The 15914-nt window shown below is 45.5% G+C and overlaps 1 long non-coding RNA gene across 2 annotated transcripts in view; it reads right to left on the bottom strand.

The window, feature by feature from the left end:
- Positions 1-2685: 2685 nt before the first annotated feature.
- The window catches only part of LOC109318755, a 227117-nt gene continuing 213888 nt past the window's right edge, over positions 2686-15914 (bottom strand). Inside the window, exons 3-4 of one of the 2 annotated variants that reach the window (XR_002103315.1) lie at positions 13626-13726; positions 2686-3461 (exon numbers count right to left, since the gene is read on the bottom strand). This is a non-coding gene — a long non-coding RNA (uncharacterized LOC109318755). Of the gene's footprint in view, positions 3462-12118; positions 13032-13625; positions 13727-15914 lie in introns of those variants that run through there. The other variant, XR_002103316.1, reaches the window with a different exon arrangement.

Raw genomic sequence — 15914 nt, 5'->3', positions numbered from 1 at the left:
TTTTTTGAAAAATCAGAGAAAACCAGGATCCCTGCTGATGAATAGAACATCAGCTACTCCAGCAATCTGGATTATCTGAGAGCACTATGCCTACTAAACTGGAGACAGAGAGAGACTAAGCTGGCTCTCTTTTCACGTGGGGCTCTATAGGTATTAACTAACAGCTGAAGCTACTTTTCAAATTTAACACCAAATTCTCCTTTCATAAGCACAACCCACACCAAAAGCATCCACTGTATAATATTTAAGGATGATCCCATCCCTGTTGCCACTAAAGACCTTTTGTTGTTCTTGTCTTAAGACACCACTGTCACACAACTCCCTTCCTGCCTGATTCTTGTTGAAGCCTCTTGTAGACTGGTCATATGGGTGTGCTCTTCAGTTAAAGTTGCTCCAAAATTATAGAAAAAGACAAAAGTGAGAAAAAATCTCTACAAATTACCGGTAATTGAGATCAGGGCATTAGAGACAAATTCAAGCTTCACTTCATTCATGAAGGTTCCACTTCATTCTGCAGATGAAATTGTAACTTGGACTATACATGTCTGCTAGAAGGTAAAAAGGGATTAAAAATTCCCTATAAACGCTGCCTTGTCTAGTCAGCTCTTCAGCCTGGGATAGGGCCTGCACACCTGCCTATTTGCTTCTTAAGCAAGCTTGGTCTCCACAACCCCCATCTAGGCCAGTGAGACTTTCTGAAGGAACACTTTAATTTACTTTTCCCACACACAAGCAGCAGGTTACTATCAATCCCATTCCCTTGAGGAAAGGGAGGAGAAAATATAACTCAGATGTGCCACGGCAAGTAGCTTAGACCCCACCCCTTGCTCAGGGCGAAACCGTCTGGAGAAACCGTCTACTCCTCAATAATGCTGAAGGCCGTAAGAACTTCTTGGGAGTTTCCATCTGACCCCTAGCGACTCTCTACAATGTCTGCCTCTCTAAATGGCTTAGGGTGCTTGTACACGTGACGGGGGTTTAGCCTTCTATGCCCCCTAAACTGAAATGGTGGGTTTTAACTGAAACCCACCATTTCAATTTAGGGCATTTATTTTTCCATCATGTTACAGCGAGGGACCTAATCCTTTTTTTTGCCCCTGGAGGAGCCTGCCCACGGCTGGGGGGGCGAGCTGCCGGTGGGCCAAGCAGCCCCTGAGCTGTGGGAGGCCCTGGTCCTTCCTTTCATGGCAGCGGTACCACCAAGGGAAGAGTTGGATGGGGTTGGGTGCTGCCTCCGAGCTGACCAGCCTGCCCAGGTGGCCCTGAAGGGCACCACGACTATGGAAGGACCAGGGCTCCCTGCAGCTCAGGGGCCACTTGGCTCACCAGTAGCTCACCCCCTGGCCATGGGCAGACTAGGAAGAAAAAAAGGGATCAGCAGGCACCTGCTGAAGGCAGAAGTGGCAAGGAGCCCAATCGTTTTTCTCTGTGGAACCTGCCCACCTCCCCTGTAGACAGAGGATCAGCTGACTAATACCTGCAATGCATCATTGCACATTACACTATATCAGGATGTAGTTTAGTTTGCAACAATGCAAACTCATCTAAAACCCCCCCAAACTGGTGCACATGTAATGTGTGATGCCATTACGCCACACAAAGTGCCATTTTAATCATGTGCACAAGTGCCCTTAATTCTCAAAGTGCTAGGCACCCACAACACCCCTTTGGAATCGTGCAGGTGACAGGCACATAGTACTACTGGCGTGGGGGGGTTGAGAGGGGGAAATACTGCAGCATGTTATTGCAGAGCAGAGTGTGGACGAAAGCTGCGATTTTGTAGCAAACCTTAGTGACCTCTTATGAATAATCTTGGAAGGAGTCAAGTTTAAGTTTGTATTAATGCTGACAGATTAGGTCAATGATTACAGACTGGTTTACATACACATTTTCCATTACTATTTACCTATATAAACAAAACTTCACACACCTCGTGCTCAAAAGGGGATGACCACAGTAATCAAAATTAATAATAAATATAAATAGTTCATTAAAACCATATTTTGTGTTAGCCTATCATTTGCAGGACAGAAAAGAGTTTACTGACGTAACCCATATCAAAGTGCAACAGACGCTTGAACTGAAGTACTAGCTTGAAATCCTTTCAGACTCTCAAGAAATGTTGCTCTTGCATCCAATCTCATGACTTAAAATTCCAGCACAGGAGGAACAGTATTAAGCATATAAAAGTGATTTAGCTAGAGGAAGCTGGATACAGACAACCTTGTGGTTCTCACAGATTCTCCAGCACCCAGAGTGATTTAATATGCAGTATCCTGGCTTGTCACTGAAGCTCCAGGCTGGGTTAAACAGTCTGTGAAGAAACTGCTGATTACATTACAAGAGTTTAAGCCCATCTCTAATCAGTGGGTTCTCACTTTCTCTCTCTGTAACTTTGGTTTTGTGTGTGCAAATCACTTTTGGAAGGAGAACTTGATTATGCTATTAAAAGCAAATCCTTCCAAACCTACTTACCTGGCTTATTTGCAACTATATTACATGCCATCCTCACTTCCCAGTGCAAGAGTCTACTCAGTGTCCATCTGGGTACATTAATAATAGAACCTGCTGACTGAATTACAGGGGAGCTGAAAAAGATACTGCCCATTTATTTTCAATAACCTGCATGTATTGCTTTATTAGATAAGGTTATAAGTATCACATTTGTGTGAAGTTTTTCTGGAGGCTTCAATATGCCCACCAAAAAATATAGTCACAGTGCTTCTTAATATCAATTCCCCTTAGATTTCCAGTGTGGCCTCAAATCTGACTTACAGCCTATCAAGTCAAGTCAGTCCCAAAGCCACTGAGACTGCTGGGGCACCTTGGATGCTGTTACAACCCTCTTCTACTCTGCCCTGTGTTTGGCTAGCTTTGTGCACTCTGTCAGTTGAAGCCCTGTCCAGTCCTTGATGTTCGTTCCCCAGCTCTTCTTGGGTCTACCCCCTTTTCTCTTTCCCGCCGCAGTGCCCTGCATTATGGTGTTGGCAAGAGTATCCGGCCTTCTTGTAATGCGTCCCAACCACTGCAGCTTCCTTCATCGCACAACCTCCAACAATGGTTCATAGGTTCCAATTTCTTGACTGATTTGCTGTTTGACAGACTCATTTGTCTGGTGCTCAGTGTAAAAGATATGCAGCAGTCTCCTAAAATGCCTCAATCCTGTTCTCTAACTTCTTATTAAGCGTCCATGCCTCACACCCATAAAGCATCACAGAGATGACCACAGAATGCAGCAGATGTAACTTTACCATCAGTGTAATAGTGCTGCTTGTCCAGATTTTCTTTAGCTTTGTTAGCTGGCTGGTGGCAATGACTCTCCTGGTCTTAACTTCCTTTTCAGGTGTTAAGTCTTTTGTGGTGGTGGCTCCCAGATACTTAAAACTTGTTACTTTTTCTAGGTTTTCATTGCTGATCTTCACATCAACATTGCTGTCAATGACCTTGGAAGCTCTTACAACCTATGGATACAATTAATACCCTCAGTTTTGTGGCTGTATGCTTCTATTCAAGGTAAGGTTAATTCTAGAGCGAGCCAAACCATTTTAATACAGAGCGTCAGCTGAGATACATTTTTATGACTGTGGTATGTAAACTTTTGAAAGTAGGGCAGCATCTTGGAAACTTTCAGCCTCCTGGCCTGTATCAGCACTAGCAAGCATAAACACCTCATACTCTAGGAGATACTGGACTCTCAACCTAGACTGAACACATGACCAATTTACACACTTTTCCAACATCAGCATTGAGAGAGAAGGTTGGGAAGGGGAGGGAGAAAGGAAAAGGAGAGGGGGGCTCTTGTTCTTTGAGTTGAGGTCCCTCATGACTAGTACACTTCACTGCCAGGACTGAAATGTCTTTCTTTCTTTTAATTCAAAGACTTCTATAAATCAGGGTTTCTTCTGGCTATGAACAAAGATTTTGCAAGATACTGTTTTGGCTTCGTTTCCCTTGAAAAGAGCCATATAACATAAGCACTAAATGGAAGGAATAAATGTAATTGAACCAAGCCCACATTTCTTACATTTTCAAGACTTTTATGTGTGAGTGGGATATGTAATACACTCCCTCACAAAGACACTGCTCCCTCTAGTCTGTGCTGCTGCCAAAGCAAAGTTTATAAAAAAAATTGTTCTTTAGGCTGCGCACACAAGTTTTTTTGTGTTTTTTTTGAGTAAAGAGAATGTTTTCCCCCTGTAAAAAAAAAAATACACACGCACGCGCACACACACACACACAGAGTCACTGTAGAATTAGTATACCCGCTCTATACAGAATATCACTGCCATCTGGAGGAAAGCAGTGATCACAGCTGCCTTAGCAATCCCCTGAATGGAGTCACGTTGGACAGCTTACCTTGATGTTCTCACCGCCCTCCTGAAAGAAGGCCCAAGGACAGGATGAAAATGCAGCTGAATACTAGCATTTTCATCCATTCATTACTTAAAAAGTGACCGCATTTCCTCCAGTTCCTTTGAGATAACCTAATTGTGGTGTTAATAGAGACAGCACAAACCAACGGCTCTCCATGCAAGCACCGGGTAGTTGGGAGCTTTGAGAATGGTTTGCTGGCTCTCAAAAACATGGAGCTGGAAAGCAGCCTCTGTACTCTGGAGTCATGTGTACAGCATTTCTAAGCAAAGATGCTAATGACTAAATCCAATGCAGACATGAAATGGTTCCAAAGCAAGCCTTTATGACCTTGGGGAAGGGGAGGAGAAAAACAGGCAAGATGCTTGGCTTTCACCTGACTTTGCAGAATTTGCTTGTGTGGATCTTCCGAGGGTACAGGTTTTGGGAACTGCACCCCTTGCTTTCTCAATTTAGCCACAAACCTCTTCCTTTTAAAAGGAGAATGCAGCAAAAATCCTTTCAGTCAAAGCTCAAGAGGACCCTCTTGCCTCTCATCAACTTTTAAAAGAGAGAAAAAAAATCATAGGATCATAGGAAAAGTAGGGCTGGAAGGGACCTCACAAAGTCATCTAATGCACCCCACTGCTCATGGCAGGATCATTTCAGATAAACCATCCCAACCAAGTGTCAACTTAACCTCCTGCAGAATACTTCCAAAGATCAAGATGCCACAATTTATCTAGGTAGCTCCTTACAATGTTTGACTATGCTCATATGCTTTATCCCTTAAGGGAAACACCCATCCCATTGGGTGCACAGGTGAGATAGCCTACACCATCTAGGGCAAGACTTGGCAAAGGTCAAAGCAACTTTCATGCTCATCCAAGATGTGTTTGGAAATCCTGATTTCCCAGGGACCCTTTTCTCTGTTTGTTCTGGTTGTTTGTAAGCGCTGCTCCATTTCCTTTGCAGTCACACTCTCATCCTTGCCATAAATTTTGCTAGACCAGTGGTTCTCAGTCTTGTTAGACACTCCTCCTTACACTCAAGGCAGCCCTCAGAAAATGCCAGCTCTTAGCTTTTACTTATTTTTTTGACCTCAGAAAAAAAATTGAGCTGTTGTGCTGCAAAGGACTCAAAAACCACAACAAGCCAGAATGTTTTTAATACTATGGATCCTATTTGAAATCCTTGGGTTTATCTTCTGAACCATGTGTGGGCCCAAAGGGTGGGCCTCATACTGTGAGGCACCCCCCAACACCTTTAAAGTGTCTCATGATACTTCAGCATGCTGGAGCATCCTGACTGAGAAGCACTGTGCTGGACTGACTCCTGCCACTGTTTCAGATTCTGCAGGGTGGGTAACAGTACTAATAGACTCCACTGCAATTAAGCTAAACTGGCTCTTTAGTAAATCAACTGTTTATAGGGACACGCATCTGCAAATGAGTATTCTAGCCATGTGCACACAGACTGACTTCTTAGGCACATCTCCAAACTCTCTCTCCTGCAGCCGATGTTCTGACTCCAAGTAGCAGTGCTCTTATTTTACAGATGAAGAAGCTGAAACACACGGTCCAAGCAAACTTAACACAACACCAGTAATATAAGCAGGAGCAGAACCCAAGTGAGTAGTCCTCCAGGACTGATGCTGTCCAAGGCAGCTCAAGGCAGAACACTGCACTTAAGTAGCAATTCTCTTTCCTTATACAAAACAAGCAGAAAAGAACATTCAATTATTTCAGGCTAATTTTTTTTTGCTTTGAAAGAGGGAACTGTATTATTTCAGACCATATTTTTTTGCTCTGAAAGAGGGTTAAGGGGGAACTGTATTGCACTAGAGAACGGATTTGGCAACAATTAGTATACCACTGAATGAATTATTCTTGCATTCCTTAGCAGTAGATTAAGATAAACATATATATGTTTTCTATAAGAGACCACATCTAAATGAAATCCATTTTGTCTTCATTACTGTCCAGCATTAGTCACCTTCCCTAAAGTTGTATCAGATAAAGCCAGATTTTGGAGTCCAACATGGGACCCTCTGAAATAAGGAGATTAATTTTGAAACGTTCTCTAATTTATACTTTACTTGGCTGAGAACAGACACCATCCGAAAGCAGTTAGGAGAGGTAACAGAGAATTGGTTTTGAGAAGAAAAATTAAATACTGGCTTAATTTCTGAAAAGCAGAATATCCAAGAAATGACAGAGTTCCCAAGGTAAAACTATATGATAAAAGAGATGCATAACTAGCAAAACCCAGTTCCAAATGCCACCAGAATTGCAGTGGTTCAAAATGCTGACTGGGATTTCAGTTTGAACGGGAAGTTTTTAAGATGACCTCTCCCCTTATAATGTGCTAAACCAAGGCAGATGTAAGAATTGGTCAAAGTTGGAGCAATTTAGCTAACTCATTGCTATGATGTCATAGTTACAGCATAACACTGGGCACATCTACATGAGACACTTTACTGTACATTAGATTAATCTAATGCACAGCAAAGCACCACCACCTACACATGCACAGCACCTACACATGCACAGAATTACTGTTCAGTAGATTAATTTAAAGTGCCATTTGCTAGTACCCACAGATACAGGTACTAGAAAATGGTGCTTTAAACTCCTGCCTAGAAGCACATGTTTAGACACTGATGGGGGGGCAAATTGCTGCCAGTCAGTCCATGCAGTAAGGGGCTACAACAGCTGCCTGGGTAAGGCCCAAGCTCCAGGGGGCAGCGAGGAGCTGTCCCAGTCTCTGGGGGCAGCTCCCAGCCTCATGGAGTTTGGGGTCACAGCCCAAATTGGCAGCACTGGTTTGGCGTGATGTTGCCACATGGTGGCAGCACTCTGATCTTTCCCCTAGCTTTGCTTTCAGGTGGTGGAGGAGCCCAGGATGGACTTGGTGGATCTGTCTGCTGTCATCAAGAAAGGTAAAGAGATGTCTGCCCATTTGCCAGCCTCAGACCCTGCTCCAGTCTCTTGGGCCGGCTCTTAGTGAGTACCATCCTCTGTGCGTAGGTGGCAGAAGGTGGGGGCTAATCAGGTACAGCCCCCACCAAATAAAGGGCAGCAGGTAGGGCTGTAGGGCAGCCCAGCCACAGGCTGCTGCAGCAGGGGGGGAGGGACGCACACATTCGAATATCTTGTGTGATCTCCCCACAGTGCAGGAGAGAGTGGGGTAGGGGTAGAGTGAATCATTCATGCCTGCTCCACTCACTCCTGGACTGTGGGGATTATCACATGACCCAGCCTGGCCGGGGCCCCATTCACAGTAAATGGGGCCCCAGCCAATGGAGCCTTGGCCAGGCCAGTTTGTGTGACAATTGGAGCCTGGCAGCTTGTCCAGAGCTGGCGCAGTGCCAGGGAGCCAAGAGTGGTGGCACATGCCCCCTTTGATCTTTGCATGGGGCAAGGGCAGCCCGCAGCTATGATCTGGGCCATACCTGCTCCCTGCCTCTGTGTGTCACTGCTGCTGCTGCTTTGAAAACAGTGTGGTGTGGTGCCATGTGCTAGATGCACATGGCACCACACCACACCACTTTCAAAGCAATGGCAGCAGCAAGACACAGAGGCAGGGAGCAGAGGTTGAGCCCACCTCACAGCTGCAGCCTGTCCTTGCCCTGTGCAAAGATCAGGGGGGCATGTGCCCTCCCTTTGGCTCCCAGGTGCCACACCAGCTCTGAATGAACTGCTGGGCTCTGACTGTCCCACCACGAACGGGGCCCCAGCAGGGCTGGGTTGTGGACAATCAGAGCCCAGCAGCTTGCCCAGGGACATGGGTGAATGGCTCCCCCAAGCCGCACCTCAGGAGCTGCTGGGTGTGGAAGTTCTGGGGGCTCCTGTCTGGCAGTGCAGCCAAGGCTAGCCATGTTCCAGCCCCCAACTCTGGGCCTCCCCGGGGAGGTGCGGGGCTGGGGCTGGTGTGGGGCTGGAAGGCAGTGGTTCATGGGGCCTGCTGGCACTGGACAATGAACCTGGGCATGGGTGAAGTGATGGACGCATGGGCACAACAGGCTCTGGCCCTGATATAGGCTCTGCTCCTATCCCTGCCTGATCCCAGCCCCACTTCCCTCCTGCCAGGCTCTTTCCACACTCCCACAGACTTTCCCATAGGGGGGACCATGCAAGCATATGCGCATGTGCTCAGCCCCCCCAATTTTTTTTTTCCTCCCAACTCCTATGCCTCTATGCCTTGGAGTTGCTCTGCCTCCCAAGGCACTTAGCCAGAGTGATGGATACATCTCCTCTGAGCCTGGAACCAGCAGTGATGCATAGGGATTGCACGGGGGGGGAGGGGACATGCATTCCTTGAGAGCACTGGTGCATCCCATGACAGCCAGCATTACCCACTTACGTGATGGGTGACAGGGCAGGCGAGAGCACTGGTGCCCCCCCAAAAGCGCTGGCAAGGGAGTGGGGGCACCAGGAGAAGTGATCCCTGCTGTCCTACTGAGGCCCCCAGAGCTGATCACAGCAACCTGGAAGTGCCACCATTGTGTCTGGAAGCCGGTGCAATCAGCTGCAAGGGAACCCCCTCCTCCCAGTCAGCTGCAGGGGACCCCCCCCTGCAGTTGGTATGATCAGCTGTAGGGGACCCCCTCCCCCCAGTTTGCACAATTGGCTGGGAGGGACTCCCCCAGTTGGCACTATCAGCCATGGGGGAACCCCCCCCAGTTGCTGACTGGCCACTGGGAGGCAAATGCCCCCCCAACAACTCAGGAGGCATCAGTTGCCCATGTCCGGAAGTGCTCAGCTCTGCCCCACCTCCAGCACTGGGCAGGAGCCAGGGTGTGGGCTGTGAGATCCCAAACTCTATGCAGCTGGGAGCTGCCCCCGGAGCCAGGGGCAGCTCCTTCCCCCCCGCTCCCCGAGCTTGGTGCTGGCACCTGGCGTAGCATGAAACTCCCCCCTAGCTGCTGCAGAGGGGCAGAGTAGGGTAGGAGCAGCCCTTAACTAGGCTACTCATGTGGGGCTCAGTTCGCTCCTGACCCAGGTGCACATGTAGACATGCACCTGAGAGCAGTTTAATGCACCAGAATTTACTGCACAATAAATTCAGGTGTATTAATTGCATGTGTAGATGTGGCCACTGAGGATAGGGACAGAAGTTACACATAAACTGGTTTAAATTATCAGAAACTGGTTTAAACCCATAACAGAACAGGAGCTCAGTGTACATAAACCAGTTTCAAAATGGCTGAAACTGGTTTAAGATAAGCCTGGTTGAATGTAGTATCAGACTTCACTGATCTGGGTCAAACTGGAAGTTATGAACTTCTGTCCCAGACCCCTTACTGGTTCAAGTTAAATCACAGTCCCCCAGCATCCCACCATGCTTTCCAGCCCTGGGCTGTGCTGTGCTGTCTGCTCCAGAGAGCAGGACTGCCCCTGCCCCTCTGCTCCCCAGCTGAAGCAGAGGGGGCTGGATGACAAGTGGGGAGGAGGGGAGGAAAGCCCTGCTGGGGATGCAGCCCAGTCTACAGTGGGGACTGCCCCCCCAGACAAACCCCAGCTGGGGTCTGGGGCCAGGGACAGGGGTTACACACCCCTTCCCCTGCTCAAACTTACTGCTGGCTGTGACTGTGAACTACAAATCCTGGAGGTTCCTGGAAGCAAGAAGAGGAAGTGATGAGCAACCCTGCAGAGTCCTGATGCTGTAAATCTGGACTGGAAATTCCAGAGACCTCAGGGGCAGCAGGAAAAGGAAGTGAATTTATAGCCAGAGATCCATACTCTAGTGCCCCCAGGCTTCTGGCCTAAGCCAGTGTAGGCATGTGGCTGCATTTCCTGCATCAAAGGCAAATGCCTGTTCACTTCTGTTTCAGTTGAATCTGTGCAGCCTAGACTAACCTGCAAAGACTGAACTGATTCAGCCTCAGGCTTCTTGACTGTCTGTACTTAGCCTGAGTGACAACTCCCCCTCCTCCTTTAAAGAGGTTTCAGGTATGTTTGTCCATACATTAAAACACCAAATCTAAATACGCCTCAACTCAGCAGTGTTTAAAACCCAGATGTTGAAGCAGGGCCTCATGTTTCATTGTAATGCAAGTTCATTCAAAGGAGATGGGCCAGGTCTGGAAATTTTTCATACAAGAGCTGAACCAGATGACCTGTGAGGTCCCTTCCAACCCTATGGTCCTCTGATTAGTACTATGCTGTGTCTCTTCTCCAGCCTTTTAAAACAAGAAGTCAAGAGAATTTTGAGGTGGTATTAAAACAGAGCACAACTTTAGGCTGAGAGCTGATCATTTGGAAATGGTGATTCTCAACAAGTATTCATTAACTATGTCTCCTATGAATGATCCTTCTGTGGGAGGCATTTGGCAGGTGATTCCATTATAGATGAATTTCCCTTCACCTAAACATCATGAGTAATCAGTCTTGGAAGCCAAAGAGTTTGGTGGTCTGGGAATTAAGCTCAGCCCCTTCAACTTGGCCACCATTCCAGCCTGCACCATTTTCAGGGACACAGGTTCCAAGAGCAATAGAAGTAAAAATATCATGCACTGTGATGTGATTTACAGGCACAGACCAAGACCAGGACTCCAGATGCTAACCACTAGGTTAAGTTGCCTTCCTGTAGAAGTCATTAAGGACCAGATTTCCAGGTGGGCATATGCATGTTTTCAAGTGTATTTAACAAAGCAGTCCATCCAACTCTGGATTTGAATGGCAATGTGAACTTTTGTCTGATAATTTTTTAATCATGGTTCACACAAAATGTATGAGTCAGGTCCATTTTTGCACACACTGATCCACAGCAGAAGGCACAAAGTACTCAACACTCAAATATAAAAGGTCCAAACATTTCAAAGGGTTATTTATTTTTTTAATGATGAAATAATAACTCCTAGCTCTTACTTGGTGCTTATCAGCCATAGATTTCAAAGTATGTATCATCATCTCTACGTTAGAGTGCATTGAACTAAGACACAGAGAGTGTGTGTATGAAACACTTAATGTGCCATAGCCTAATAACACTGCGCTAGGCAAAAACTATGCTGATATGCAACTGCACAGTAGTATTAGGCTACTGCACATTAAGCATCACAAAAAAACATGTACTGGTGCTACTGCACAGTAATTGTAGTTACTGTGCATTTAGTTACTACTTCATTATGAGCAAGTACTAAACTAAATATATGGTAACTACTGTGCCTTAATGAATGTATAGACACTCCCAGAGAAAAGGGATACTTACCCAACATCCAGTCCCTGATCACTAGCTGAGCAAATAAAAGAGCCAGGTTTCCTGACTCCCAATCCACTGCAGTATCAGTGAATTATAGACGAGTAGGGCTGGAAGGGACCTCTGGACATTATCTAGTCCAGTGGTTCTCAACCTTTTTATACCAGGATCCATTTGTAAACATTAATGGCCAGTCCTGACCCAGTGAATAGTTTAAATAGAAAACAGCCCCTGGGCCTGCTGATAACCCTCACTCCTGCCCCCTGGGCATGTGTCTGGGGCATGGGGGGTCCCCAAAGAGCCCCTTGCAGGCTGGAACTCTGCCAGCCTGCAAGGGAAAACCCACAGTTTCCCATGATTTTCTCATTTAAAGGAAAATTCATTTTTAAAGTTTATTCATGACCCTTTTATATATTCTTGTGACCCACTTTTGGTCACAGCCCATGGGTTGAGAAACATTGGTCTAGTCCAGCCCCTGCCTTCCCCCCCACAGTCGGAGGCAAGATCATTTCTAACAACATCATCCCATAACAACCCTTGTTTAACCTGTTACTAAAACTACACAATTAACCCTGTTGTGCAAGTACAAGGCATAACACCCTAAACTGCCACAGGTTTACAGGGAGACATAAAGGCTTAACACCCTAAACTGCCATAAGTTGGCACAGGGACAACAGCAGTCAGTACCCTGCTGCTGCAAAGGCTGTTAAACTGAACTCAAGAGATCCAGTAGCCTCTCTAAAAATCTGCCTAGTCTGCATCCCTCTCTTCCTGAGCTATGGCATCTGTGTGCCATCATTTGAAGGCTGGATGTTATTTTTATAACTGAAAGGTAAGCAAGCACTAAAGCACAGTCACATATAATAGTCTGGCATACAAACTAAAGTTTAAGTTGTCATTGTTGCTGTTGGCACTGGATAGATGTCAAGTATGTTACTGCTAGTAACACCCTGTTATTCTGCTGTCCCCCATTTCTGATTTATGGATCCCTCTAGAGCACAAGTGAAAAGTATTCACTTCACTCACCCTATCTGTGGTGAAAGCAGGATTTCAGGAGTGGCTGAATTTCATTCTGAATGCACAGCCAGTAAATTCCATCTCTCATCTTCTGCTCAGAAGACATACAGTTTTTATATACAAGGGACAAAAGGGTTTTGTTATGAACAAGGATCCAAGGCTTTATTTCGTCTCCCCTGTAATAGCACTTGTTTCTAATCAGTATCCATTACAATAAAGGTTGTAATTAGACTCCACTGTGCAACATTCACAACTAGCAAAACTGAACTACTTCTACTGCCCTCCAGTGGTTTCTTGATGACTTTAGTTTTTCCCATCACATTTCTCTTGCTGAAACTTGGAGCCCATCATTGACAGACTCAGGAATCAAAGTTGTGAATATCTACCTTGGATTCAATGTCATTTTAATTCCAACTCCAGTGCAGATTTCCAGTGAAAAATGGAACTGCACCCTGCTGAAACACCTAAAAAAAATCAGACAGAACAAAGCAGGAGGAAACCCATGTTGGGGAAGAGTGGCAAACCGGGTTGGACTAGATGCGTCTTAAAAGGGCTAATCTTTTTCCAGAGTTTTGTGATCCACTGCATTTTTTCTAGCTGAGGTTGTTAAATATTTGATTTTATGCCTCCTAACAATATTGGGCGATTCTCATATATGCTTCTCCCTTTGCAGTACTACACGCCAAAAAAAAATGTGTGATCCAGAATCTGCCAGATGATTTGATGCAAATACCTAATTTTAGCACTTTTTCTTAACATGAACCCAGGATTCTAACTGCCTGGAGTTTTATGCCTTCAGACACACTTGCCGTATACCAAATTTACTCAAATCTAAGATGACCCTGAATTTAAGAACTCCCCCCCACCCCAATAATTAGATTCTATATATGGAAAAATTATGATTTTCCAGGTATAGACTCTCATTATTGGAGGGTTGTTTTAAAGTCATTCCCTTGCCCCACACTGCTACAACATGGAAAGCAGTGGCTGGGGTGGGAGGGGAGGGATCAAGTGCCCCTCCCCACTCCTTCCCACCTCTTTCCTCTCCAGCACATTACCTGCATTTTGGTAGTTTTGCATCAGCTACAGTGTTTCTCCTCATCCAAATATGCCCCACATAAAATGGTGACTGAAAGCTTCTTTTCTCTGGTGGTTCAACCTGCAGCCAATCAATTGGTGACATTAATCCAGGGCTTAATGGAGAATATCTGCACCACAAACACCATCATGAATGGCATCATGAATTACCACCACTAAGAAGTCTTAACACTGGAGGACTACCAAGCATACGAGAGCAGAGACTAGCCATGAAGCTCTGCATTCAACAGGATAGCAGTGTGTCTGTACCCAATTCTGCCATCGATGCATGAAAAATATTGGCAAGGAGAAGTAGGGAAAGCTGGCACTCTCTGTGACCACATTCTGCCTGTTTTGCAAAATTAAAGAGCATCTGTCCTGGCAGTTAGTCCATGACCTTTCACCAGCACTCAGAATTTTGTTTAAAGCCCAGTTCATTAACACTTCTTCTTTCTTCCAGCTGTTTTGTGCAGTGCTAAATGCCTTGCTCCAACATGTCAACTTTGACCCTCCATAAGGCCTACAAATCCTTACTGAATATTCAACAAGCCATCTATCTTTAGTCTTTGCACTGTGTCTAACTGCACAAGTCAGGAGAATGAGACCACTGAAAGTTTTTAAAAAAAAAGAAATGTCTTCAGCTGTTTTTTTTCCTCTTGCTTCAGAGAAAGAAGAAAGCAAGACAGAGGAACAAGCCATAGCTCTTAACACATATTTCTTGGTTGCTCAGAGACATCTGCCTTTAAATCTTACTAATGAGCAAATTCAGTGCATTTCATTTTGTTTATGAAAACAGATTCATTGTGATGGCAAAAAGCATGAGTCAGTACCCTTGCTGAAGGGGTGTGCAGCAGCTGCAGAGGCTCCCGAACAGAAATGCCTAGGAAACCAAAAGAACTCGCACATTTACCAAAGCCAAGAGATGCAGTTGCTCATCTGACTAAAAACACTGGGACATGCAGGGTGTGGCAATGCTTCCTCACTGCCTAACAATTGACTGTTGAGCAACCATCACCATGGTAAAGCAGAGAATTTGTGAATGAGCTCTGCAATGAATTTATTGAGCTGACATCACAGTAGTCCACATGCTAATGGCGTTCCTAACGAAGCCTGCCGGATCGTGGGACTGCAGATCAGGGTCTCGGAGCAACCTCAAACTGGAAATCGTGATGGCCTCTTTGTAAACCATGGCAAATAGGACAAGAAATGAGTATATTTGTTTCAATTTTTTTAAATGGGTAATGTTTTTAACTCCCTAGAGCTCCTTTACAATTCTGCCTATGACTGATTTGTTTGGGCAAAATGGGCAATCGCAAGCCCAAAAGAAACAGGAGGGACAGCGTGACCTTAAGGTATCACCGCAGCTTCCCAATCACATTGCCTGAGTAACCCCTGCTAAGCAGAAGCATGAAATGAGAAGAAGCCACAGGGATCCCTTAGTTCTTTTAATAAAGTTGCCATGTCTAGTAGCTCACAAGCCTCTGATCCTTGTGGCCTCATCTTTTGAGGGGTAACCCTAAATGGCCACATGCCTTTTAAGACACTGTCTCCTCCCTGACTGACATGGTGCTCTCCCAGCATGCTGAAGACTGAGAAAAACTTTGACATGGAATCAGGATGTTTAGGTTTTCATTTAGTCTCTAGCACATTATTGATGCTTCATAAGTAACAACAGCCCAGCTTCAGACCAGGGGCCCTTTGTATTTATTCCTCAGCTTTACCAGTGCAAGTTTTCTGCACATGTGTGAGTTTGTGCCATGGTGAGGAGTGACTCCAAGTAAGGCTCTGCCTAGACTGGTTTCACTGTGTGCAATTCTATTGTGGAAAGATGGGTTATCACATAGGACTCTTCTTAAGCACATCTGAGGTACACAAAAGGTCAGCATTCTTCCTTAAAAAACGTTGAAATGGAAAAAGGCCAAGCGCAAAAAGAGCAGTCACAAGTTACACATTTGCAAAGCGGTGCCTGAATCAGATGGAGGGGAAAACACACATAAAAACCCAATAAACGGAGGCACATTTAACCACTGGAGAGAAGGCATCAAAATATATTTCAATATATGAACTGCAAAACATATATAATATTATGTAAACTCATTTTAAAAAGTCCGGGATTGAATTGGATGTGTTATTACCCTCTTAGAAACACTGTCTGCTTTACCTCTAGCTCCAAGTGGAAGAAACCAAGCTGTCAATCTGTGTGATGGTTTATCATAACCACTAGGCATGTGTTAGCACTGATAACTGTTGGCAGCATCAGACAATTTATC

The sequence above is a fragment of the Crocodylus porosus genome, unplaced genomic scaffold, assembly GCF_001723895.1.
Source record: "Crocodylus porosus isolate Cpor-Errol unplaced genomic scaffold, CroPor_comp1, whole genome shotgun sequence".
Lineage (NCBI taxonomy): Eukaryota > Metazoa > Chordata > Crocodylia > Crocodylidae > Crocodylus > Crocodylus porosus.
Note: the sequence above shows the minus strand (reverse complement) of the source record. Positions and strands in the feature narration are given on the sequence as shown.